This window comes from Taudactylus pleione, unplaced genomic scaffold (assembly GCF_031769625.1).
Source record: "Taudactylus pleione unplaced genomic scaffold, aTauple2 ptg000550l, whole genome shotgun sequence".
Classification (NCBI taxonomy): Eukaryota; Metazoa; Chordata; class Amphibia; order Anura; family Myobatrachidae; genus Taudactylus; species Taudactylus pleione.
In genome coordinates this window covers 2,515,001-2,535,861 of record NW_028284952.1, presented here as the reverse complement: position 1 = coordinate 2,535,861, position 20,861 = coordinate 2,515,001, and the positions used below count along the sequence as shown (strand labels likewise).

Sequence of the window (20,861 nt, the reverse complement as noted above, 5' to 3'; positions counted from 1 at the left end):
CTTTAGACCTCTTTTACTTCTTAACTCAAGTAAATTCATTGATAAGTTGAAAAAATTAAATGTAAAATGTAATGGAAAAGAATGTTATGGCAGTATAAAATTACCTACAGCACCTGGTATTCCCAGGTGGTCTCCCATCCAAGTACTAACCAGGCCCAACACTGCATAGCTTCCAAGATCAGATGAAATTGGGCATGTCCAGTGTGGTTTGACTGTAGGTGCTCAAAAACATTAACTTTAGACCTCTTTTACTTCTTAACTCAAGTAAATTCATTGATAAGTTGAAAAAATGTAATGTAAAATGTAATAGAAAAGAATGTTATGGCTATATAAAATTACCTACAGCACCTGGTATTCCCAGGTGGTCTCCCATCCAAGCACTAACCAGGCCCAACACTGCATAGCTTCCAAGATCAGACGAGATTGGGCATGTCCAGTGTGGTTTGGCTGTAGGTGCTCAAAAGTATTAACTTTAGACCTCTATTACTTCTTAACTCAAGTAAATTCATTGATAAGTTGAAAAAATTAAATGTAAAATGTAGTAGAAAAGAATGTTATGGCAGTATAAAATTACCTACAGCACCTGGGATTACTAGGTGGTCTCCCATCCAAGTACTAACGAGGCCCACCACTGCATAGCTTCCAAGATCAGATGAGATTGGGCATGTCCAGTGTGGTTTGGCTGTAGGTGCTCAAAAACATTAACTTTAGACCTCTTTTACTTCTTAACTCAAGTAAATTCAATGATAAGTTGAAAAATGAAATGTAAAATGTAATGGAAACGAATGTTATGGCAGTATAAAATTACCTACAGCACCTGGTATTCCCAGGTGGTCTCCCATTCATGTACTAACCAGGCCCAACACTGCATAGCTTCCAAAATCAGACGATATTGGGCATGTCCAGTGTGGTTTGGCTGTAGGTGCCCAAAACCATTAATTTTAGACCTCTATTACTTCTTAACTCAAGTAAATTCATTGATAATTTGAAAAAATTAAATGTAAAATGTAATAGAAAAGAATGTTATGGCAGTATAAAATTACATACAGCACCTGGTATTCCCAGGTTGTTTCCCATCCAAGTACTAACCAGGCCCAACACTGCATAGCTTTCAAGTTCAGACGAGATTGGGCATGTCCAGTGTGGTTTGGCTGTAGGTGCTCAAAAACATTAACTTTAGACCTCTTACTTCTTAACTCAAGTAAATTCAATGATTAGTTGAAAAATGAAATGAAAAATGTAATAGAAAAGAATGTTATGGTAGTATAAAATTACCTACAGCACCTCGCATTCCCAGGTGGTCTCCCATCCAAATACTAACCAGGCCCAACACTGCATAGCTTTCAAGATCATACGAGATTGGGCATGTCCAGTGTGGTTTGACTGTAGGTGCTCAAAAACATTAACTTTAGACCTCTTTTACTTCTTAACTCAAGTTAATTCATTGATAAGTTGAAAAAATGTAATGTAAAATGTAATAGAAAAGAATGTTATGACTATATAAAATTACCTACAGCACCTGGTAGTCCCAGGTGGTCTCCCATCCAAGTACTAACCAGGCCCAACACTGCATAGCTTCCAAGATCAGACGAGATTGGGCATGTCCAGTGTGGTTTGGCTGTAGGTGCCCAAAGCCTTAACTTTAGACCTCTATTACTTCTTAACTCAAGTAAATTCATTGATAAGCTGAAAAAATTAAATGTAAAATGTAATAGAAAAGAATGTTATGGCAGTATAAAATTACCTACAGCACCTGGTATTCCCAGGTGGTCTCCCATCCAAGTACTAACCAGGCCCAACACTACATAGTTTCCAAGATCAAACAAGATTGGGAATGTCCAGTGTGGTTTGGCTGTAGGTGCTCAAAAACATTAATTTTAGACCTCTTTTACTTCTTAACTCAAGTAAATTCATTGATAAGTTGAAAATATTAGATGTAAAATGTAATAGAAAAGAATGTTTTGGCTGTATAAAATTTCCAACAGGTACTGGTATTCCCAGGTGGTCTCCCATCCAAGTACAAACCAGGCCCAACACAGCAAAGCTTACAAGATCAGACGAGATTGGGCATGTCCAGTGTGGTTTGGCTGTAGGTGCTCAAAAGCATTAAATTTAGACCTCTATTACTTCTTAACTCAAGTAAATTCATTGATATGTTGAAAAAATTAAATGTAAAATGTAATAGAAAAGAATGTTATGGCAGTATAAAATTACCTACAGCACCTGGTATTCCCAGGGGGTCTCCCATCCAAGTACTAACCAGGCCCAACACTGCATAGCTTCCAAGATCAGACGAGATTGTGCATGTCCAGTGTGGTTTGACTGTAGGTGCTCAAAAACATTAACTTTAGACCTCTTTTACTTCTTAACTCAAGTAAATTCATTGATAAGTTGAAAAAATGTAATGTAAATTGTAATAGAAAAGAAAGTTTTGGCTGTATAAAATTACCTACAGCACCTGGTATTCCCAGGTGGTCTCCCATCCAAGTAGTAACCAGGCCAAACACCGCAATGCTTCCAAGATCAGATGAGATTGGGCATGTCCAGTGTGGTTTGGCTGTAGGTGCTCAAAAACATTAACTTTAGACCTCTATTACTTCTTAACTCAAGTAAATTCATTGATAAGTTAAAAAAATTAAATGTAAAATGTAATAGAAAAGAATGTTATGGCAGTATAAAATTACCTACAGCACCTTGTATTCCCTGGGGGTCTCCCATCCAAATACTAACCAGGCCCAACACTACATAGCTTCCAAGATCAGATGAGATTGGGCATATCCAGTGTGGTTTGGCTGTAGATGCTCAAAAGCATTAACTTTAGACCTCTATTACTTCTTAACTCAAGTAAATTCATTGATAAGTTGAAAAAATTAAATGTAAAATGTAATAGAATAGACTGTTATGGCAGTATAAAATTACCTACAGCACCTGGGATTTCTAGGTGGTCTCCCATCCAAGTACTAACCAGGTCCAACACTGCATAGCTTCCAAAATCAGACTAGATTGGGCATGTCCAGTGTGGTTTGGCTGTAGGTGCTCAAAAACATTAACTTTAGACCTCTTTTACTTCTTAACTCAAGTAAATTCAATGATAAGTTGAAAAATGAAATGTAAAATGTAATAGAAAAGAATGTTTTGGCAGTATAAAATTACCTACAGCACCTGGTATTCCCAGGTGGTCTCCAATCCAAGTACTAACCAGGCCCAACACTGCATAGCTTCCAAGATCAGACGAGATTGGGCATGTCCAGTGTGGTTTGGCTGTAGGTGCCCAAAACCATTAACTTTAGACCTCTATTACTTCTTAACTCAAGTAAATTCATTGATAAGTTGAAAAAATTAAATGTAAAATGTAATAGAAAAGAATGTTATGGCAGTATAAAATTACCTACAGCACCTGGTATTCCCAGGTGGTCTCCCATCCAAGTACTAACCACGCCCAACACTGCTTAGCTTCCAAGTTCAGACGAGATTGGGCATGTCCAATGTGGTTTGGCTGTAGGTGCTCAAAATCATTAACTTTAGACCTCTTTTACTTCTTAACCCAAGTAAATTCAATGATTATTTGAAAAATGAAATGTAAAATGTAATAGAAAAGAATGTTATGGCAGTATAAAATTATCTACAGCTCCTGGTATTCCCAGGTGGTCTCCCATCCAAGTACTAACCAGGCCCAACACTGCATAGTTTCCAAGATCAGATGAGATTGGGCAAGTCCAGCGTGGTTTGGCTGTAGGTGCTCAAAAACATTAACTTTAGACCTCTTTTACTTCTTAACTCAAGTAAATTCATTGATAAGTTGAAAAATGAAATGTAAAATGTAATAGAAAAGAATGTTATGGCAGTATAAAATTACCTATTGCACCTGGTATTCCCAGGTGTTCTCCCATCCAAGTACTAACCAGGCCCAACACTGCATAGCTTCCAAGATCAGACGAGATTGGGCATGTCCAGTGTGGTTTGACTGTAGGTGCTTAAAAACATTAACTTTAGACCTCTTTTACTTCTTAACTCAAGTAAATTCATTGATAAGTTGAAAAAATGTAATGTAAAATGTAATAGAAAAGAATGTTATGGCTATATAAAATTACCTACAGCACCTGGTATTCCCAGGTGGTCTCCCGTCCAAGTTCAAACCAGGCCCAACACTGCATAGCTTCCAAGATCAGACGAGATTGAGCATGTCCAGTGTGGTTTGGCTGTAGGTGCTCAAAAGCATTAACTTTAGACCTCTATTACTTCTTAACTCAAGTAAATTCATTGATAAGTTGAAAAAATTAAATGTAAAATGTAGTAGAAAAGACTGTTATGGCAGCATAGAATTAGATACAGCACCTGGGATTCCTAGGTGGTCTCCCATCCAAGTACTAACCAGGCCCACCACTGCATAGCTTCCAAGATCAGATGAGATTGGGCATGTCCAGTGTGGTTTGGCTGTAGGTGCTCAAAAACATTAACTTTAGACCTCTTTTACTTCTTAACTCAAGTAAATTCAATGATAAGTTGAAAAATGAAATGTAAAATGTAATGGAAAAGAATGTTGTGGCAGTATAAAATTACCTACAGCTCCTGGTATTCCCAGGTGGTCTCCCATTCAAATACTAACCAGGCCCAACACTGCACAGCTTCCAAGATCAGACGATATTGGGCATGTCCAGTGTGGTTTGGCTGTAGGTGCCCAAAACCATTAATTTTAAACCTCTATTACTTCTTAACTCAAGTAAATTCATTGATAAGTTGAAAAAATGTAATGTAAAATGTAATAGAAAAGAATGTTATGACTATATAAAATTACCTACAGCACCTGGTATTCCCAGGTGGTCTCCCATACAAGTACTAACCAGGCCCAACACTGCATAGCTTCCAAGATCAAACAAGATTGGGCATGTCCAGTGTGGTTTGGCTGTAGGTGCTCAAAAGCATTGACTTTAGACCTCTATTACTTCTTAACTCAAGTAAATTCATTGATAAGTTGAAAAAAATAAATGTAAAATGTAATAGAAAAGACTGTTATGGCAGTATAAAAGTACCTACAGCACCTGGGATTCCTAGGTGGTCTCCCATCCAAGTACTAACCAGGCCCAAAACTACATAGCTTCCAAGATCAGACGAGATTGGGCATGTCCTGTGTGGTTTGGCTGTTGGTGCTCTAAAACATTAACTTTAGACCTCTATTACTTCTTAACACAAGTAAATTCATTGATAAGTTGAAAAAATTAAATGTAAAATGTAATAGAAAAGAATGTTATGGCTGCATAAAAATACCTACAGCACCTGGTATTCCCAGGTGGTCTCCCAGCCAAGTACTAACCAGGCCCAACACTGCATAGCTTCCAAGACCAGACAAGATTGGGCATGTCCAGTGTGGTTTGGCTGTAAGTGCTCAAAAACATTAACTTTAGACCTCTTTTACTTCTTAACTCAAGTAAATTCATTGATAAGTTGAAAAATGAAATGTAAAATGTAATAGAAAAGAATGTTTTGGCAGTATAAAATTACCTACAGCTCCTGGTATTCCCAGGTGGTCTCCCATCGAAGTACTAACCAGGCCCAACACTGCATAGCTTCCAAGATCAGACGAGATTGGGCATGTCCAGTGTGGTTTGGCTGTAGGTGCCCAAAGCCTTAACTTTAGACCTCTATTACTTCTTAACTCAAGTAAATTCATTGATAAGCTGAAAAAATTAAATGTAAAATGTAATAGAAAAGAATGTTATGGCAGTATAAAATTACCTACAGCACCTGGTATTCCCAGGTGGTCTCCCATCCAAGTACTAACCAGGCCCAACACTACATAGCTTCCAAGATCAAACAAGATTGGGAATGTCCAGTGTGGTTTGGCTGTAGGTGCTCAAAAACATTAACTTTAGACCTCTTTTACTTCTTAACTCAAGTAAATTCATTGATAAGTTGAAAATAATAATGTAATAGAAAAGAATGTTTTGGCTGTATAAAATTTCCAACAGGTACTGGTATTCCCAGGTGGTCTCCCATCCAAGTACAAACCAGGCCCAACACAGCAAAGCTTACAAGATCAGACGAGATTGGTCATGTCCAGTGTGGTTTGGCTGTAGGTGCTCAAAAGCATTAAATTTAGACCTCTATTACTTCTTAACTCAAGTAAATTCATTGATAAGTTGAAAAAATTAAATGTAAAATGTAATAGAAAAGAATGTTATGGCAGTATAAAATTACCTACAGCACTTGGTATTCCCAGGGGGTCTCCCATCCAAGTACTAACCAGGCCCAACACTGCATAGTTTCCAAGATCAGGCAAGATTGGGCATGTCCAGTGTGGTTTGACTGTAGGTGCTCAAAAACATTAACTTTAGACCTCTTTTACTTCTTAACTCAAGTAAATTCATTGATAAGTTGAAAAAATGTAATGTAAAATGTAATAGAAAAGAATGTTATGGCAATATAAAATTACCTACAGCACCTCGTATTCCCAGGAGGTCTCCTGTCCAAGTACTAACCAGGCCCAACACTGCATAGCTTCCAAGATCAGACGAGATTGGGCATGTCCAGTGTGCTTTGGCTGTAGGCGCTCAAAAACATTAACTTTAGACCTCTTTTACTTCTTAACTCATGTAAATTCATTGATAAGTTGAAAAAATTAAATGTAAATTGTAATAGAAAAGAATGTTTTGGCTGTATAAAATTACCTACAGCACCTGGTATTCCCAGGTGGTCTCCTACCCAAGTAGTAGCCAGGCCAAACACCGCATTGCTTCCAAGATCAGACGAGATTGGGCATGTCCAGTATGGTTTGGCTGTAGGTGCTCAAAAACATTAACTTTAGAACTCTATTACTTCTTAACTCAAGTAAATTCATTGATATGTTGAAAAAATTAAATGTAAAATGTATTAGAAAAGAATTTTATGGCTGCATAAAATTACCTATAGCACCTGGTATTCCCAGGTGGTCTCCCATCCAAGTACTAACCAGGCTCAACACTGCATAGCTTCCAAGATCAGACAAGATTGGGCATGTCCAGTGTGGTTTGGCTGTAGGTGCTCAAAAACATTAACTTTAGACCTCTTTTACTTCTTAACTCAAGTAAATTCAATGATAAGTTGAAAAATGAAATGTAAAATGTAATAGAAAAGAATGTTATGGCAGTATAAAGTTACCTACAGCACCTGGTATTCAGAGGTGGTCTTCTATCCAAGTACTAACCAGGCCCAACACTGCATAGCTTCCAAGATCAGACGAGATTGGGCATGTCCAGTGTGGTTTCACTGTAGGTGCTCAAAAAAATTAACTTTAGACCTCTTTTACTTCTTAACTCAAGTAAATTCATTGATAAGTTGAAAAAATGTAATGTAAAATGTAATAGAAAGGAATGTTATGGCTATATAAAATTACCTACAGCACCTGGTATTCCCAGGTGGTCTCCAGTCCAAGTACTAACCAGGCCCAACACTGCATAGCTTCCAAGATCAGACGAGATTGGGCATGTCCAGAGTGGTTTGGCTGCAGGTGCTCAAAAGCATTAACTTTAGACCTCTTTTACTTCTTAACTCAAGTAAATTCATTGATAAGTTGAAAAAATTAAATGTAAAATGTAATAGAAAAGAATGTTATGGCAGTATAAAATTACCTACAGCTCCTGGTATTCCCAGGTGGTCTCCCATCCAAATACTAACCAGGCCCAACACTACATAGCTTCCAAGTTCAGACGAGATTGGGAATGTCCAGTGTGGTTTGGCTGTAGGTGCTCAAAAACATTAACTTTAGAGCTCTATTACTTCTTAACTCAAGTAAATTCTTTGATAAGTTGAAAAAATTAAATGTAAAATGTAATAGAAAAGAATGTTATGGCAGTATAAAATTACCTACAGCACCTGGTGTTCCCAGGTGGTCTCCCATCCAAGTACTAACCAGGCCCAACACTGCATAGCTTCCAAGTTCAGACGAGATTGGGCATGTCCAGTGTGGTTTGGCTGTAGGTGCTCAAAAACATTAACTTTAGACCTCTTTTACTTCTTAACTCAAGTAAATTCAATGATTAGTTGAAAAATGAAATGTAAAATGTAATAGAAAAGAATGTTATGGCAGTATAAAATTACCTACAGCACCTGGCATTCCCAGGTGGTCTCCCATCCAAGTACTAACCAGGCCCAACAATGCATAGCTTTCAAGATCAGACGAGATTGGGCATGTCCAGTGTGGTTTGACTGTAGGTGCTCAAAAACATTAACTTTAGACCTCTTTTACTTCTTAACTCAAGTAAATTCCTTGATAAGTTGAAAAAATTAAATGTAAATTGTAATAGAAAAGAATGTTTTGGCTGTATAAAATTACCTACAGCACCTGGTATTCCCAGGTGGTCTCCCACCCAAGTAGTAACCAGGCCCAACACCGCATAGCTTCCAAGATCAGACGAGATTGGGCATGTCCAGTGTGGTTTGGCTGTTGGTGCTCAAAAACATTAACTTTAGACCTCTATTACTTCTTAACTCAAGTAAATTCATTGATAAGTTGAAAAAATTAAATGTAAAATGTAATAGAAAAGAATGTTATGGCTGCATAAAATTACCTACAGCACCTAGTATTTCCAGGTGGTCTCCCATCCAAGTACTAACCAGGCTCAACACTGCATAGCTTCCAAGATCAGATGATATTGGGCATGTCCAGTGTGGTTTGGCTGTAGGTGCCCAAAACCATTAACTTTAGACCTCTATTACTTCTTAACTCAAGTAAATTCATTGATAAGTTGAAAAAATTAAATGTAAAATGTAATAGAAAAGAATGTTATGGCAGTATAAAATTACCGACAGCACCTGGTATTCCCAGGTGGTCTCCCATCCAAGTACTAACCAGGCCCAACACTGCATAGCTTCCAAGATCAGATGAGATTGGGCATGTCCAGTGTGGTTTGGTTGTAGATGCTCAAAAGCATTAACTTTAGACCTCTATTACTTATTAACTCAAGTAAATTCATTGATAAGTTGAAAAAATTTAATGTAAAATGTAATAGAAAAGAATGTTATATCAGTATAAAATGATGTACAGCACCTGGTATTCCCAGGTGTTCTCCCATCCAAGTACTTACCAGGCCCAACACGGTATAGCGTCCAAGATCAGACGAGATTGGGCATGTCCAGTGTGGTTTGGCTGTAGGCGCTCAAAACCATTAACTTTAGACCTCTTTTACTTCTTAACTCAAGTAAATTCATTGATAAGTTGAAAAAATTAAATGTAAAATATAATAGAAAAGAATGTTATGGCAGTATAAAATTACCTACAGCATCTGGGATTCCTAGGTGGTCTCCCATCCAAGTACTTACCAGGCCCAACACTGCATAGCTTCCAAGATCAGACGAGATTGGGCATGTCCAGTGTGGTTTGGCTGTAGGTACTCAAAAACATTAACTTTAGACCTCTTTTACTTCTTAACTCAAGTAAATTCAATGATAAGTTGAAAAAATGTAATGTAAAATGTAATAGAGAAGAATGTTATGGCTATATAAAATTACATACAGCACCTGGTATTCCCAGGTGGTCTCACGTCCAAGTACTAACCAGGCCCAACACTGCATAGCTTCCAAGATCAGATGAGATTGGGCATATCCAGAGTGGTTTGGCTGTAGTTGCTCAAAAGCATTAACTTTAGACCTCTATTACTTCTTAACTCAAGTAAATTCATTGATAAGTTGAAAAAATTAAATGTAAAATGTAGTAGAAAAGACTGTTATGGCAGTATAAAATTACCTACAGCACCTGGGATTCCTAGGTGGTCTCCCATCCAAGTACTAACCAGGCCCACCACTGCACAGCTTTCAAGATTAGACGAGATTGGGCATGTCCAGTGTGGTTTGGCTGTAGGTGCTCAAAAGCATTAACTTTAGACCTCTTTTACTTCTTAACTCAAGTAAATTCAATGATAAGTTGAAAAATGAAATGTAAAATGTAATGGAAAAGAATGTTACGCAGTATAAAATTACCAACAGCACCTGGTATTCCCAGGTGGTCTCCCATTCAAGTACTAACCAGGCCCAACACTGCATAGCTTCCAAGATCAGACGATATTGGGCATGTCCAGGGTGGTTTGGCTGTAGGTACCCAAAACAATTAATTTTAGACCTCTATTGCTTCTTAACTCAAGTAAATTCATTGATAAGTTGAAAAAATTAAATGTAAAATGTAATAGAAAAGAATGTTATGGCAGTATAAAATTACCTACAGCTCCTGGTATTCCCAGGTAGTCTCCCATCCAAGTACTAACCAGGCCCAACACTGCATAGCTTCCAAGTTCAGACGAGATTGGGCATGTCCAGTGTGGTTTGGCTGTAGGTGCTCAAATACATTAACTTTAGACCTCTATTACTTCTTAACTCAAGTAAATTCATTGATAAGTTGAAAAAATTAAATGTAAAATGTAATAGAAAAGAATGTTATGGCTGCATAAAATTACCTACAGCACCTGGTATTTCCATGTGGTCTCCCATCCAACTACTAACCAGGCTCAACACGGCATAGCTTCCAAGATCAGACAAGATTGGGCATGTCCAGTGTGTTTTGGCTGTAAGTGCTCAAAAACATTAACTTTAGACCTCTTTTACTTCTTAACTCAAGTAAATTCATTGATAAGTTGAAAAATGAAATGTAAAATGTAATAGAAAAGAATGTTTTGGCAGTATAAAATTACCTACAGCTCCTGGTATTCCCAGGTGGTCTCCCATCGAAGTACTATCCAGGCCCAACACTGCATAGCTTCCAAGATCAGACGAGATTGGGCATGTCCAGTGTGGTTTGGCTGTAGGTGGCCAAAGCCTTAACTTTAGACCTCTATTACTTCTTAACTCAAGTAAATTCATTGATAAGCTGAAAAAATTAAATGTAAAATGTAATAGAAAAGAATGTTATGGCAGTATAAAATTACCTACAGCACCTGGTATTCCCAGGTGGTCTCCCATCCAAGTACTAACCAGGCCCAACACTACATAGCTTCCAAGATCAAACAAGATTGGGATTGTCCAGTGTGGTTTGGCTGTAGGTGCTCAAAAACATTAACTTTAGACCTCTTTTACTTCTTAACTCAAGAAAATTCATTGATAAGTTGAAAATATTAATGTATTAGAAAAGAATGTTTTGGCTGTATAAAATTTCCAACAGGTACTGGTATTCCCAGGTGGTCTCCCATCCAAGTACAAACCAGGCCCACACAGCAAAGCTTACAAGATCAGATGAGATTGGTCATGTCCAGTGTGGTTTGGCTGTAGGTGCTCAAAAGCATTAAATTTAGACCTCTTTTACTTCTTAACTCAAGTTAATTCATTGATAAGTTGAAAAAATGTAATGTAAAATGTAATAGAAAAGAATGTTATGACTATATAAAATTACCTACAGCACCTGGTATTCCCAGGTGGTCTCCCACCCAAGTAGTAACCAGGCCCAACACCGCATAGCTTCCAAGATCAGACGAGATTGGGCATGTCCAGTGTGGTTTGGCTGTTGGTGCTTAAAAACATTAACTTTAGACCTCTATTACTTCTTAACTCAAGTAAATTCATTGATAAGTTGAAAAAATTAAATGTAAAATGTAATAGAAAAGAATGTTATGGCTGCATAAAATTACCTACAGCACCTAGTATTTCCAGGTGGTCTCCCATCCAAGTAGTAACCAGGCTCATCACTGCATAGCTTCCAAGATCAGACAAGATTGGGCATGTCCAGTGTGGTTTGGCTGTAGCTGCTCAAAAACATTAACTTTAGACCTCTTTTACTTCTTAACTCAAGTAAATTCAATGATAAGTTGAAAAATGAAATGTAAAATGTAATAGAAAAGAATGTTATGGCAGTATTAAGTTACCTACAGCACCTGGTATTCCCAGGTGGTCTCCCATCCAAGTACTAACCAGGCCCAACACTGCATAGTTTCCACGATCAGATGATATTGGGCATGTCCAGTGTGGTTTGGCTGTAGGTGCCCAAAACCATTAACTTTAGACCTCTATTACTTCTTAACTCAAGTAAATTCATTGATAAGTTGAAAAAATTAAATGTAAAATGTAATAGAAAAGAATGTTATATCAGTATAAAATGATGTACAGCACCTGGTATTCCCAGGTGTTCTCCCATCCAAGTACTTACCAGGCCCAACACGGTATAGCGTCCAAGATCAGACGAGATTGGGCATGTCCAGTGTGGTTTGGCTGTAGGCGCTCTAAAACATTAACTTTAGACCTCTTTTACTTCTTAACTCAAGTAAATTCATTGATAAGTTGAAAAAATTAAATGTAAAATGTAATAGAAAAGAATGTTATGGCAGTATAAAATTACCTACAGCATCTGGGATTCCTAGGTGGTCTCCCATCCAAGTACTAACCAGGCCCAACACTGCATAGCTTGCAAGATCAGACGAGATTGGGCATGTCCAGTGTGGTTTGGCTGTAGGTGCTCAAAAACATTAACTTTAGACCTCTTTTACTTCTTAACTCAAGTAAATTCAATGATAAGTTGAAAAAATGTAATGTAAAATGTAATAGAAAAGAATGTTATGGCTATATAAAATTACCTACAGCACCTGGAATTCCCAGGTGGTCTCCCGTCCAAGTACTAACCAGGCCCAACACTGTATAGCTTCCAAGATCAGACGAGATTGGGCATATCCAGAGTGGTTTGGCTGTAGTTGCTCAAAAGCATTAACTTTAGACCTCTATTACTTCTTAACTCAAGTAAATTCATTCATAAGTTGAAAAAATTAAATGTAAAATGTAGTAGAAAAGACTGTTATGGCAGTATAAAATTACCTACAGCACCTGGGATTCCTAGGTGGTCTCCCATCCAAGTACTAACCAGGCCCACCACTGCACAGCTTCCAAGATTAGACAAGATTGGGCATGTCCAGTGTGGTTTGGCTGTAGGTGCTCAAAAACATTAACTTTAGACCTCTTTTACTTCTTAACTCAAGTAAATTCAATGATAAGTTGAAAAATGAAATGTAAAATGTAATGGAAAAGAATGTTACGGCAGTATAAAATTACCAACAGCACCTGGTATTCCCAGGTGGTCTCCCATTCAAGTACTAACCGTGCCCAACACTGCATAGCTTCCAAGATCAGACGATATTGGGCATGTCCAGGGTGGTTTGGCTGTAGGTACCCAAAACCTTTAATTTTAGACCTCTATTACTTCTTAACTCAAGTAAATTCATTGATAAGTTGAAAAAATTAAATGTAAAATGTAATAGAAAAGAATGTTATGGCAGTATAAAATTACCTACAGCTCCTGGTATTCCCAGGTGGTCTCCCATCCAAGTACTAACCAGGCCCAACACTGCATAGCTTCCGATTGGGCATGTCCAGTGTGGTTTGGCTGTAGGTGCTCAAATACATTAACTTTAGACCTCTATTACTTCTTAACTCAAGTAAATTCATTGATAAGTTGAAAAAATTAAATGTAAAATGTAATAGAAAAGAATGTTATGGCAGTATAAAATTACCTACAGCACCTGGTATTCCCAGGTGGTCTCCCATCCAAGTACTAACCAGGCCCAACACTGCATAGCTTCCATGTTCAGACGAGATTGGGCATGTCCAGTGTGGTTTGGCTGTAGGTGCTCAAAAACATTAACTTTAGACCTCTTTTACTTCTTAACTCAAGTAAATTCAATGATTAGTTGAAAAATGAAATGTAAAATGTAATAGAAAAGAATGTTATGGCAGTATAAAATTACCTACAGCACCTGACATTCCCAGGTGGTCTCCCATCCAAGTACTAACCAGGACCAACAATGCATAGCTTTCAAGATCAGACGAGATTGGGCATGTCCAGTGTGGTTTGACTGTAGGTGCTCAAAAACATTAACTTTAGACCTCTTTTACTTCTTAACTCAAGTTAATTCATTGATAAGTTGAAAAAATTAAATGTAAATTTTAATAGAAAAGAATGTTTTGGCTGTATAAAATTACCTACAGCACCTGGTATTCCCAGGTGGTCTCCCACCCAAGTAGTAACCAGGCCCAACACAGCATAGCTTCCAAGATCAGACGAGATTGGGCATGTCCAGTGTGGTTTGGCTGTAGGTGCTCAAAAACATTAACTTTAGACCTCTATTACTTCTTAACTCAAGTAAATTCATTGATAAGTTGAAAAAATTAAATGTAAAATGTAATAGAAAAGAATGTTATGGCTGCATAAAATTACCTACAGCACCTGGTATTTCCAGGTGGTCTCCCATCCAACTACTAACCAGGCTCAACACTGCATAGCTTCCAAGATCAGACAAGATTGGGCATGTCCAGTGTGGTTTGGCTGTAGGTGCTCAAAAACATTAACTTTAGACCTCTTTTACTTCTTAACTCAAGTAAATTCAATGATAAGTTGAAAAATGAAATGTAAAATGTAATAGAAAAGAATGTTATGGCAGTATTAAGTTACCTACAGCACCTGGTATTCCCAGGTGGTCTCCCATCCAAGTACTAACCAGGCCCAATACTGAATAGCTTCCAAGATCAGATGAGATTGGGCATGTCCAGTGTGGTTTGGTTGTAGATGCCCAAAAGCATTAACTTTAGACCTCTATTACTTCTTAACTCAAGTAAATTCATTGATAAGTTGAAAAAATTAAATGTAAAATGTAATAGAAAAGAATGTTATATCAGTATAAATTGATGTACAGCACCTGGTATTCCCAGGTGTTCTCCCATCCAGGTACTTACCAGGCCCAACACGGCATAGCGTCCAAGATCAGACGAGATTGGGCATGTCCAGTGTGGTTTGGCTGTAGGCGCTCAAAAACATTAACTTTAGACCTCTTTTATTTCTTAACTCAAGTAAATTCATTGATAAGTTGAAAAAATGTAATGTAAAATGTAATAGAAAAGAATGTTATGGCTATATAAAATTACCTACAGCACCTGGTATTCCCAGGTGGTCTCCCGTCCAAGTACTAACCAGGCCCAACACTGCATAGCTTCCAAGATCAGATGATATTGGGCATGTCCAGTGTGGTTTTTCTGTAGGTGTCCAAAACCATTAACTTTAGACCTCTATTACTTCTTAACTCAAGTAAATTCATTGATAAGTTGAAAAAATTAAATGTAAAATGTAATCGAAAAGAATGTTATGGCAGTATAAAATTACCTACAGCACCTGGTATTCCCAGGTGGTCTCCCATCCAAGTACTAACCAGGCCCAACACTGCATAGCTTCCAAGATCAGATGAGATTGGGCATGTCCAGTGTGGTTTGGTTGTAGATGCTCAAAAGCATTAACTTTAGACCTCTATTACTTCTTAACACAAGTAAATTCAGTGATAAGTTGAAAAAATTAAATGTAAAATGTAATAGAAAAGAATGTTATGGCTGCATAAAAATACCTACAGCACCTGGTATTCCCAGGTGGTCTCCCATCCAAGTACTAACTAGGCCCAACACTGCATAGCTTCCAAGACCAGACAAGATTGGGTATGTCCAGTGTGGTTTGGCTGTAAGTGCTCAAAAACATTAACTTTAGACCTCTTTTACTTCTTAACTCAATTAAATTCATTGATAAGTTGAAAAATGAAATGTAAAATGTAATAGAAAAGAATGTTTTGGCAGTATAAAAGTACCTACAGCTCCTGGTATTCCCAGGTGGTCTCCCATCGAAGTACTAACCAGGCCCAACACTGCATAGCTTACAAGATCAGACGAGATTGGTCATGTCCAGTGTGGTTTAGCTGTAGGTGCTCAAAAGCATTAAATTTAGACCTCTTTTACTTCTTAACTCAAGTTAATTCATTGATAAGTTGAAAAAATTAAATGTAAAATGTAATAGAAAAGAATGTTATGGCAGTATAAAATTACCTACAGCACCTGGTATTCCCAGGGGGTCTCCCATCCAAGTAGTAACCATGCCCAACACAGCATAGCTTCCAAGATCAGACGAGATTGGGCATTTCCAGTGTGGTTTGGCTGTAGGTGCTCAAAAACATTAACTTTAGACCTCTATTACTTCTTAACTCAAGTAAATTCATTGATAAGTTGAAAATATTAATGTAATAGAAAAGAATGTTTTGGCTGTATAAAATTTCCAACAGGTACTGGTATTCCCAGGTGGTCTCCCATCCAAGTACAAACCAGGCCCAACACAGCAAAGCTTACAAGATCAAACAAGATTGGGAATGTCCAGTGTGGTTTGGCTGTAGGTGCTCAAAAACATTAACTTTAGACCTCTTTTACTTCTTAACTCAAGTAAATTCATTGATAAGTTGAAAATATTAATGTAATAGAAAAGAATGTTTTGGCTGTATAAAATTTCCACCAGGTACTGGTATTCCCAGGTGGTCTCCCATCCAAGTACAAACCAGGCCCAACACAGCAAAGCTTACAAGATCAGACGAGATTGGGCATGTCCAGTGTGGTTTGGCTGTAGGTGCTCAAAAGCATTAAATTTAGACCTCTATTACTTCTTAACTCAAGTAAATTCATTGATAAGTTGAAAAAATTAAATGTAAAATGTAATAGAAAAGAATGTTATGGCTGCATAAAATTACCTACAGCACCTAGTATTTCCAGGTGGTCTCCCATCCAAGTACTAACCAGGCTCAACACTGCATAGCTTCCAAGATCAGATGATATTGGGCATGTCCAGTGTGGTTTGGCTGTAGGTGCCCAAAACCATTAACTTTAGACCTCTATTACTTCTTAACTCAAGTAAATTCATTGATAAGTTGAAAAAATTAAATGTAAAATGTAATAGAAAAGAATGTTATGGCAGTATAAAATTACCTACAGCACCTGGAATTCCCAGGTGGTCTCCCATCCAAGTACTAACCAGGCCCAACACTGCAAAGCTTACAAGATCAGATGAGATTGGGCATGTCCAGTGTGGTTTGGTTGTAGATGCTCAAAAGCATTAACTTTAGACCTCTATTACTTCTTAACTCAAGTAAATTCATTGATAAGTTGAAAAAATTAAATGTAAAATGTAATAGAAAAGAATGTTATATCAGTATAAAATGATGTACAGCACCTGGTATTCCCAGGTGTTCTCCCATCCAAGTACTTACCAGGCCCAACACGGTATAGCGTCCAAGATCAGACGAGATTGGGCATGTCCAGTGTGGTTTGGCTGTAGGCGCTCAAAAACATTAACTTTAGACCTCTTTTACTTCTTAACTCAAGTAAATTCATTGATAAGTTGAAAAAATTAAATGTAAAATGTAATAGAAAAGAATGTTATGGCAGTATAAAATTACCTACAGCATCTGGGATTCCTAGGTGGTCTCCCATCCAAGTACTAACCAGGCCCAACACTGCATAGTTTCCAAGATCAGACGAGATTGGGCATGTCCAGTGTGGTTTGACTGTAGGTGCTCAAAAACATTAACTTTAGACCTCTTTTACTTCTTAACTCAAGTAAATTCATTGATAAGTTGAAAAAATGTAATGTAAAATGTAATAGAAAAGAATGTTATGGCTATATAAAATTACCTACAGCACCTGGTATTCCCAGGTGGTCTCCTGTCCAAGTACTAACCAGGCCCAACACTGCATAGCTTCGAAGATCAGACGAGATTGGGCATGTCCAGTGTGCTTTGGCTGTAGGTGCTCAAAAACATTAACTTTAGACCTCTTTTACTTCTTAACTCATGTAAATTCATTGATAAGTTGAAAAAATTAAATGTAAATTGTAATAGAAAAGAATGTTTTGGCTGTATAAAATTACCTACAGCACCTGGTATTCCCAGGTGGTCTCCCACCCAAGTAGTAACCAGGCCAAACACCGCATTGCTTCCAAGATCAGACAAGATTGGGCATGTCCAGTGTGGTTTGGCTGTAGGTGCTCAAAAACATTAACTTTAGAACTCTATTACTTCTTAACTCAAGTAAATTCATAGATATGTTGAAAAAATTAAATGTAAAATGTATTAGAAAAGAATGTTATGGCTGCATAAAATAACCTATAGCACCTGGTATTCCCAGGTGGTCTCCCATCCAAGTACTAACCAGGCTCAACACTGCATAGCTTCCAAGATCAGACAAGATTGGGCATGTCCAGTGTGGTTTGGCTGTAGGTGCTCAAAAACATTAACTTTAGACCTCTTTTACTTCTTAACTCAAGTAAATTCAATGATAAGTTGAAAAATGAAATGTAAAATGTAATAGAAAAGAATGTTATGGCAGTATAAAGTTACCTACAGCACCTGGTATTCCCAGGTGGTCTTCTATCCAAGTACTAACCAGGTCCAACACTGCATAGCTTCCAAGATCAGACGAGATTGGGCATGTCCAGTGTGGTTTGACTGTAGGTGCTCAAAAACATTAACTTTAGACCTCTTTTACTTCTTAACTCAAGTAAATTCATTGATAAGTTGAAAAAATGTAATGTAAAATGTAATAGAAAAGAATGTTATGGCTATATAAAATTACCTACAGCACCTGGTATTCCCAGGTGGTCTCCCATCCAAGTACTAACCAGGCCCAACACTGCAGGGCTTCCAAGATCAGACAAGACTGGGCATGTCCAGAGTGGTTTGGCTGCAGGTGCTCAAAAGCATTAACTTTAGACCTCTATTACTTCTTAACTCAAGTAAATTCATTGATAAGTTGAAAAAATTAAATGCAAAATGTAGTAGAAAAGACTGTTATGGCAGTATAAAATTACCTACAGCACCTGGGATTCCTAGGTGGTCTCCCATCCAAGTACTAACCAGGCCCACCACTGCATAGCTTCCAAGATCAGACGAGATTGGGCATGTCCAGTATGGTTTGGCTGTAGGTGCTCAAAAACATTAATTTTAGACCTCTATTACTTCTTAACTCAAGTAAATTCTTTGATAAGTTGAAAAAATTAAATGTAAAATGTAATAGAAAAGAATGTTATGGCAGTATAAAATTACCTACAGCACCTGGTATTCCCAGGTGGTCTCCCATCCAAGTACTAACCAGGCCCAACACTGCATAGCTTCCAAGATCAGATGATATTGGGCATGTCCAGTGTGGTTTGGCTGTAGGTGCCCAAAACCATTAACTTTAGACCTCTATTACTTCTTAACTCAAGTAAATTCATTGATAAGTTGAAAAAATTAAATGTAAAATGTAATAGAAAAGAATGTTATGGCAGTATAAAATTACCTACAGCACCTGGTATTCCCAGGTGGTCTCCCATCCAAGTACTAACCAGTCCCAACACTGCATAGCTTCCAAGATCAGATGAGATAGGGCATGTCCAGTGTGGTTTGGTTGTAGATGCTCAAAAGCATTAACTTTAGACCTCTATTACTTCTTAACACAAGTAAATTCAGTGATAAGTTGAAAAAATTAAATGTAAAATGTAATAGAAAAGAATGTTATGGCTGCCTAAAAATACCTACAGCACCTGGTATTCCCAGGTGGTCTCCCATCCAAGTACTAACCAGGCCCAACATTGCATAGCTTCCAAGATCAGACAAGATTGGGCATGTCCAGTGTGGTTTGGCTGTAAGTGCTCAAAAACATTAACTTTAGACCTCTTTTACTTCTTAACTCAAGTAAATTCAATGATAAGTTGAAAAATGAAATGTAAAATGTAATAGAAAAGAATGTTTTGGCAGTATAAAATTACCTACAGCTACTGGTATTCCCAGGTGGTCTCCCATCGAAGTACTAACCAGACCAAACACTGCATAGCTTCCAAGTTCAGACGAGATTGGGCATGTCCAGTGTGGTTTGGCTGTAGGTGCTCAAAAACATTAACTTTAGACCTCTTTTACTTCTTAACTCAAGTAAATTCAATGATTAGTTGAAAAATGAAATGTAAAATGTAATAGAAAAGAATGTTATGGCAGTATAAAATTACCTACAGCACCTGGTATTCCCAGGTGGTCTCCCATCCAAGTACTAACCAGGCCCAACACTGCATGGCTTCCAAGATCAGACGAGACTGGGCATGTCCAGAGTGGTTTGGCTGCAGGTGCTCAAAAGCATTAACTTTAGACCTCTATTACTTCTTAACTCAAGTAAATTCATTGATAAGTTGCAAAAATTAAATGCAAAATGTAGTAGAAAAGACTGTTATGGCAGGATAAAATTACCTACAGCACCTGGGATTCCTAGGTGGTCTCCCATCCAAGTACTAACCAGGCCCACCACTGCATAGCTTCCAAGATCAGACGAGACTGGGCATGTCCAGTGTGGTTTGGCTGTAGGTGCTCAAAAACATTAATTTTAGACTTCTATTACTTCTTAACTCAAGTAAATTCTTTGATAAGTTGAAAAAATTAAATGTAAAATGTAATAGAAAAGAATGTTATGGCAGTATAAAATTACCTACAGCACCTGGTATTCCCAGGTGGTCTCCCATCCAAGTACTAACCAGGCCCAACACTGCATAGCTTCCAAGATCAGATGAGATAGGGCATGTCCAGTGTGGTTTCGTTGTAGATGCTCAAAAGCATTAACTTTAGACCTCTATTACTTCTTAACACAAGTAAATTCAGTGATAAGTTGAAAAAATTAAATGTAAAATGTAATATAAAAGAATGTTATGGCTGCATAAAAATACATACAGCACCTGGTATTCCCAGGTGGTCTCCCATCCAAGTACTAACCAGGCCCAACACTGTATAGCTTCCAAGATCAGACAAGATTGGGCATGTCCAGTGTGGTTTGGCTGTAAGTGCTCAAAAACATTAACTTTAGACCTCTTTTACTTCTTAACTCAAGTAAATTCAATGATAAGTTGAAAAATGAAATGTAAAATGTAATAGAAAAGAATGTTTTGGCAGTATAAAATTACCTACAGCTACTGGTATTCCCAGGTTGTCTCCCATCGAAGTACTAACCAGGCCCAACACTGCATAGCTTCCAATTTCAGACGAGATTGGGCATGTCCAGTGTGGTTTGGCTGTAGGTGCTCAAATACATTAACTTTAGACCTCTATTAC

General features: G+C 37.6%; 2 non-coding genes and 81 pseudogenes across 2 annotated transcripts; all 83 read right to left on the bottom strand.

Moving 5' to 3' along the window:
- Positions 1–101: 101 nt before the first annotated feature.
- LOC148492799 (5S ribosomal RNA) lies at positions 102–220 on the bottom strand (annotated as a pseudogene).
- Positions 221–336: 116 nt separating this feature from the next.
- On the bottom strand, positions 337–455 carry LOC148492798 (5S ribosomal RNA; annotated as a pseudogene).
- A 116-nt stretch (positions 456–571) lies between these two features.
- LOC148492797 (5S ribosomal RNA) lies at positions 572–690 on the bottom strand (annotated as a pseudogene).
- Positions 691–805: 115 nt separating this feature from the next.
- Positions 806–924, bottom strand: LOC148492796 (5S ribosomal RNA; annotated as a pseudogene).
- Positions 925–1,040: 116 nt separating this feature from the next.
- LOC148492795 (5S ribosomal RNA) lies at positions 1,041–1,159 on the bottom strand (annotated as a pseudogene).
- Positions 1,160–1,272: 113 nt separating this feature from the next.
- Positions 1,273–1,391, bottom strand: LOC148492794 (5S ribosomal RNA; annotated as a pseudogene).
- A 116-nt stretch (positions 1,392–1,507) lies between these two features.
- Positions 1,508–1,626, bottom strand: LOC148492793 (5S ribosomal RNA; annotated as a pseudogene).
- Positions 1,627–1,741: 115 nt separating this feature from the next.
- LOC148492792 (5S ribosomal RNA) lies at positions 1,742–1,860 on the bottom strand (annotated as a pseudogene).
- A 351-nt stretch (positions 1,861–2,211) lies between these two features.
- Positions 2,212–2,330, bottom strand: LOC148492791 (5S ribosomal RNA; annotated as a pseudogene).
- Positions 2,331–2,446: 116 nt separating this feature from the next.
- On the bottom strand, positions 2,447–2,565 carry LOC148492790 (5S ribosomal RNA; annotated as a pseudogene).
- Positions 2,566–2,681: 116 nt separating this feature from the next.
- LOC148492789 (5S ribosomal RNA) lies at positions 2,682–2,800 on the bottom strand (annotated as a pseudogene).
- Positions 2,801–2,916: 116 nt separating this feature from the next.
- On the bottom strand, positions 2,917–3,035 carry LOC148492788 (5S ribosomal RNA; annotated as a pseudogene).
- A 115-nt stretch (positions 3,036–3,150) lies between these two features.
- Positions 3,151–3,269, bottom strand: LOC148492787 (5S ribosomal RNA; annotated as a pseudogene).
- Positions 3,270–3,385: 116 nt separating this feature from the next.
- LOC148492786 (5S ribosomal RNA) lies at positions 3,386–3,504 on the bottom strand. The gene has a single exon (XR_015871090.1). It is a non-coding gene; the product is annotated as a 5S ribosomal RNA (ribosomal RNA).
- A 115-nt stretch (positions 3,505–3,619) lies between these two features.
- LOC148492785 (5S ribosomal RNA) lies at positions 3,620–3,738 on the bottom strand (annotated as a pseudogene).
- A 115-nt stretch (positions 3,739–3,853) lies between these two features.
- Positions 3,854–3,972, bottom strand: LOC148492784 (5S ribosomal RNA; annotated as a pseudogene).
- A 116-nt stretch (positions 3,973–4,088) lies between these two features.
- LOC148492783 (5S ribosomal RNA) lies at positions 4,089–4,207 on the bottom strand (annotated as a pseudogene).
- A 116-nt stretch (positions 4,208–4,323) lies between these two features.
- Positions 4,324–4,442, bottom strand: LOC148492782 (5S ribosomal RNA; annotated as a pseudogene).
- Positions 4,443–4,557: 115 nt separating this feature from the next.
- On the bottom strand, positions 4,558–4,676 carry LOC148492781 (5S ribosomal RNA; annotated as a pseudogene).
- Positions 4,677–4,792: 116 nt separating this feature from the next.
- LOC148492780 (5S ribosomal RNA) lies at positions 4,793–4,911 on the bottom strand (annotated as a pseudogene).
- Positions 4,912–5,027: 116 nt separating this feature from the next.
- On the bottom strand, positions 5,028–5,146 carry LOC148492779 (5S ribosomal RNA; annotated as a pseudogene).
- A 116-nt stretch (positions 5,147–5,262) lies between these two features.
- Positions 5,263–5,381, bottom strand: LOC148492778 (5S ribosomal RNA; annotated as a pseudogene).
- A 115-nt stretch (positions 5,382–5,496) lies between these two features.
- Positions 5,497–5,615, bottom strand: LOC148492777 (5S ribosomal RNA; annotated as a pseudogene).
- A 115-nt stretch (positions 5,616–5,730) lies between these two features.
- On the bottom strand, positions 5,731–5,849 carry LOC148492776 (5S ribosomal RNA; annotated as a pseudogene).
- Positions 5,850–6,192: 343 nt separating this feature from the next.
- On the bottom strand, positions 6,193–6,311 carry LOC148492775 (5S ribosomal RNA; annotated as a pseudogene).
- A 116-nt stretch (positions 6,312–6,427) lies between these two features.
- On the bottom strand, positions 6,428–6,546 carry LOC148492774 (5S ribosomal RNA; annotated as a pseudogene).
- Positions 6,547–6,662: 116 nt separating this feature from the next.
- LOC148492773 (5S ribosomal RNA) lies at positions 6,663–6,781 on the bottom strand (annotated as a pseudogene).
- A 116-nt stretch (positions 6,782–6,897) lies between these two features.
- On the bottom strand, positions 6,898–7,016 carry LOC148492772 (5S ribosomal RNA; annotated as a pseudogene).
- A 115-nt stretch (positions 7,017–7,131) lies between these two features.
- LOC148492771 (5S ribosomal RNA) lies at positions 7,132–7,250 on the bottom strand (annotated as a pseudogene).
- Positions 7,251–7,366: 116 nt separating this feature from the next.
- On the bottom strand, positions 7,367–7,485 carry LOC148492770 (5S ribosomal RNA; annotated as a pseudogene).
- A 116-nt stretch (positions 7,486–7,601) lies between these two features.
- LOC148492769 (5S ribosomal RNA) lies at positions 7,602–7,720 on the bottom strand (annotated as a pseudogene).
- Positions 7,721–7,836: 116 nt separating this feature from the next.
- Positions 7,837–7,955, bottom strand: LOC148492768 (5S ribosomal RNA). The gene has a single exon (XR_015871526.1). It is a non-coding gene; the product is annotated as a 5S ribosomal RNA (ribosomal RNA).
- A 115-nt stretch (positions 7,956–8,070) lies between these two features.
- LOC148492767 (5S ribosomal RNA) lies at positions 8,071–8,189 on the bottom strand (annotated as a pseudogene).
- Positions 8,190–8,305: 116 nt separating this feature from the next.
- On the bottom strand, positions 8,306–8,424 carry LOC148492766 (5S ribosomal RNA; annotated as a pseudogene).
- Positions 8,425–8,540: 116 nt separating this feature from the next.
- On the bottom strand, positions 8,541–8,659 carry LOC148492765 (5S ribosomal RNA; annotated as a pseudogene).
- Positions 8,660–8,775: 116 nt separating this feature from the next.
- Positions 8,776–8,894, bottom strand: LOC148492764 (5S ribosomal RNA; annotated as a pseudogene).
- Positions 8,895–9,010: 116 nt separating this feature from the next.
- LOC148492763 (5S ribosomal RNA) lies at positions 9,011–9,129 on the bottom strand (annotated as a pseudogene).
- Positions 9,130–9,245: 116 nt separating this feature from the next.
- On the bottom strand, positions 9,246–9,364 carry LOC148492762 (5S ribosomal RNA; annotated as a pseudogene).
- Positions 9,365–9,480: 116 nt separating this feature from the next.
- On the bottom strand, positions 9,481–9,599 carry LOC148492761 (5S ribosomal RNA; annotated as a pseudogene).
- A 116-nt stretch (positions 9,600–9,715) lies between these two features.
- On the bottom strand, positions 9,716–9,834 carry LOC148492760 (5S ribosomal RNA; annotated as a pseudogene).
- A 114-nt stretch (positions 9,835–9,948) lies between these two features.
- LOC148492759 (5S ribosomal RNA) lies at positions 9,949–10,067 on the bottom strand (annotated as a pseudogene).
- A 116-nt stretch (positions 10,068–10,183) lies between these two features.
- On the bottom strand, positions 10,184–10,302 carry LOC148492758 (5S ribosomal RNA; annotated as a pseudogene).
- A 116-nt stretch (positions 10,303–10,418) lies between these two features.
- Positions 10,419–10,537, bottom strand: LOC148492757 (5S ribosomal RNA; annotated as a pseudogene).
- A 115-nt stretch (positions 10,538–10,652) lies between these two features.
- On the bottom strand, positions 10,653–10,771 carry LOC148492756 (5S ribosomal RNA; annotated as a pseudogene).
- A 115-nt stretch (positions 10,772–10,886) lies between these two features.
- On the bottom strand, positions 10,887–11,005 carry LOC148492755 (5S ribosomal RNA; annotated as a pseudogene).
- Positions 11,006–11,347: 342 nt separating this feature from the next.
- LOC148492754 (5S ribosomal RNA) lies at positions 11,348–11,466 on the bottom strand (annotated as a pseudogene).
- Positions 11,467–11,816: 350 nt separating this feature from the next.
- Positions 11,817–11,935, bottom strand: LOC148492753 (5S ribosomal RNA; annotated as a pseudogene).
- A 116-nt stretch (positions 11,936–12,051) lies between these two features.
- LOC148492752 (5S ribosomal RNA) lies at positions 12,052–12,170 on the bottom strand (annotated as a pseudogene).
- Positions 12,171–12,286: 116 nt separating this feature from the next.
- Positions 12,287–12,405, bottom strand: LOC148492751 (5S ribosomal RNA; annotated as a pseudogene).
- Positions 12,406–12,521: 116 nt separating this feature from the next.
- Positions 12,522–12,640, bottom strand: LOC148492750 (5S ribosomal RNA; annotated as a pseudogene).
- Positions 12,641–12,756: 116 nt separating this feature from the next.
- LOC148492749 (5S ribosomal RNA) lies at positions 12,757–12,875 on the bottom strand (annotated as a pseudogene).
- A 115-nt stretch (positions 12,876–12,990) lies between these two features.
- Positions 12,991–13,109, bottom strand: LOC148492748 (5S ribosomal RNA; annotated as a pseudogene).
- Positions 13,110–13,225: 116 nt separating this feature from the next.
- On the bottom strand, positions 13,226–13,332 carry LOC148492747 (5S ribosomal RNA; annotated as a pseudogene).
- A 116-nt stretch (positions 13,333–13,448) lies between these two features.
- On the bottom strand, positions 13,449–13,567 carry LOC148492746 (5S ribosomal RNA; annotated as a pseudogene).
- A 115-nt stretch (positions 13,568–13,682) lies between these two features.
- On the bottom strand, positions 13,683–13,801 carry LOC148492745 (5S ribosomal RNA; annotated as a pseudogene).
- Positions 13,802–13,917: 116 nt separating this feature from the next.
- LOC148492744 (5S ribosomal RNA) lies at positions 13,918–14,036 on the bottom strand (annotated as a pseudogene).
- Positions 14,037–14,152: 116 nt separating this feature from the next.
- Positions 14,153–14,271, bottom strand: LOC148492743 (5S ribosomal RNA; annotated as a pseudogene).
- A 115-nt stretch (positions 14,272–14,386) lies between these two features.
- On the bottom strand, positions 14,387–14,505 carry LOC148492742 (5S ribosomal RNA; annotated as a pseudogene).
- Positions 14,506–14,621: 116 nt separating this feature from the next.
- Positions 14,622–14,740, bottom strand: LOC148492741 (5S ribosomal RNA; annotated as a pseudogene).
- A 116-nt stretch (positions 14,741–14,856) lies between these two features.
- Positions 14,857–14,975, bottom strand: LOC148492740 (5S ribosomal RNA; annotated as a pseudogene).
- A 116-nt stretch (positions 14,976–15,091) lies between these two features.
- On the bottom strand, positions 15,092–15,210 carry LOC148492739 (5S ribosomal RNA; annotated as a pseudogene).
- A 116-nt stretch (positions 15,211–15,326) lies between these two features.
- Positions 15,327–15,445, bottom strand: LOC148492738 (5S ribosomal RNA; annotated as a pseudogene).
- A 115-nt stretch (positions 15,446–15,560) lies between these two features.
- Positions 15,561–15,679, bottom strand: LOC148492737 (5S ribosomal RNA; annotated as a pseudogene).
- Positions 15,680–15,795: 116 nt separating this feature from the next.
- On the bottom strand, positions 15,796–15,914 carry LOC148492736 (5S ribosomal RNA; annotated as a pseudogene).
- A 570-nt stretch (positions 15,915–16,484) lies between these two features.
- On the bottom strand, positions 16,485–16,603 carry LOC148492735 (5S ribosomal RNA; annotated as a pseudogene).
- A 116-nt stretch (positions 16,604–16,719) lies between these two features.
- Positions 16,720–16,838, bottom strand: LOC148492734 (5S ribosomal RNA; annotated as a pseudogene).
- Positions 16,839–16,954: 116 nt separating this feature from the next.
- LOC148492733 (5S ribosomal RNA) lies at positions 16,955–17,073 on the bottom strand (annotated as a pseudogene).
- A 116-nt stretch (positions 17,074–17,189) lies between these two features.
- LOC148492732 (5S ribosomal RNA) lies at positions 17,190–17,308 on the bottom strand (annotated as a pseudogene).
- A 116-nt stretch (positions 17,309–17,424) lies between these two features.
- On the bottom strand, positions 17,425–17,543 carry LOC148492731 (5S ribosomal RNA; annotated as a pseudogene).
- Positions 17,544–17,659: 116 nt separating this feature from the next.
- Positions 17,660–17,778, bottom strand: LOC148492730 (5S ribosomal RNA; annotated as a pseudogene).
- A 116-nt stretch (positions 17,779–17,894) lies between these two features.
- LOC148492729 (5S ribosomal RNA) lies at positions 17,895–18,013 on the bottom strand (annotated as a pseudogene).
- A 115-nt stretch (positions 18,014–18,128) lies between these two features.
- Positions 18,129–18,247, bottom strand: LOC148492728 (5S ribosomal RNA; annotated as a pseudogene).
- Positions 18,248–18,363: 116 nt separating this feature from the next.
- LOC148492727 (5S ribosomal RNA) lies at positions 18,364–18,482 on the bottom strand (annotated as a pseudogene).
- A 116-nt stretch (positions 18,483–18,598) lies between these two features.
- LOC148492726 (5S ribosomal RNA) lies at positions 18,599–18,717 on the bottom strand (annotated as a pseudogene).
- Positions 18,718–18,833: 116 nt separating this feature from the next.
- Positions 18,834–18,952, bottom strand: LOC148492725 (5S ribosomal RNA; annotated as a pseudogene).
- A 116-nt stretch (positions 18,953–19,068) lies between these two features.
- On the bottom strand, positions 19,069–19,187 carry LOC148492724 (5S ribosomal RNA; annotated as a pseudogene).
- A 116-nt stretch (positions 19,188–19,303) lies between these two features.
- LOC148492723 (5S ribosomal RNA) lies at positions 19,304–19,422 on the bottom strand (annotated as a pseudogene).
- Positions 19,423–19,537: 115 nt separating this feature from the next.
- On the bottom strand, positions 19,538–19,656 carry LOC148492722 (5S ribosomal RNA; annotated as a pseudogene).
- Positions 19,657–19,771: 115 nt separating this feature from the next.
- Positions 19,772–19,890, bottom strand: LOC148492721 (5S ribosomal RNA; annotated as a pseudogene).
- A 116-nt stretch (positions 19,891–20,006) lies between these two features.
- LOC148492720 (5S ribosomal RNA) lies at positions 20,007–20,125 on the bottom strand (annotated as a pseudogene).
- Positions 20,126–20,241: 116 nt separating this feature from the next.
- LOC148492719 (5S ribosomal RNA) lies at positions 20,242–20,360 on the bottom strand (annotated as a pseudogene).
- Positions 20,361–20,476: 116 nt separating this feature from the next.
- On the bottom strand, positions 20,477–20,595 carry LOC148492718 (5S ribosomal RNA; annotated as a pseudogene).
- Positions 20,596–20,710: 115 nt separating this feature from the next.
- Positions 20,711–20,829, bottom strand: LOC148492717 (5S ribosomal RNA; annotated as a pseudogene).
- Positions 20,830–20,861: the final 32 nt, after the last annotated feature.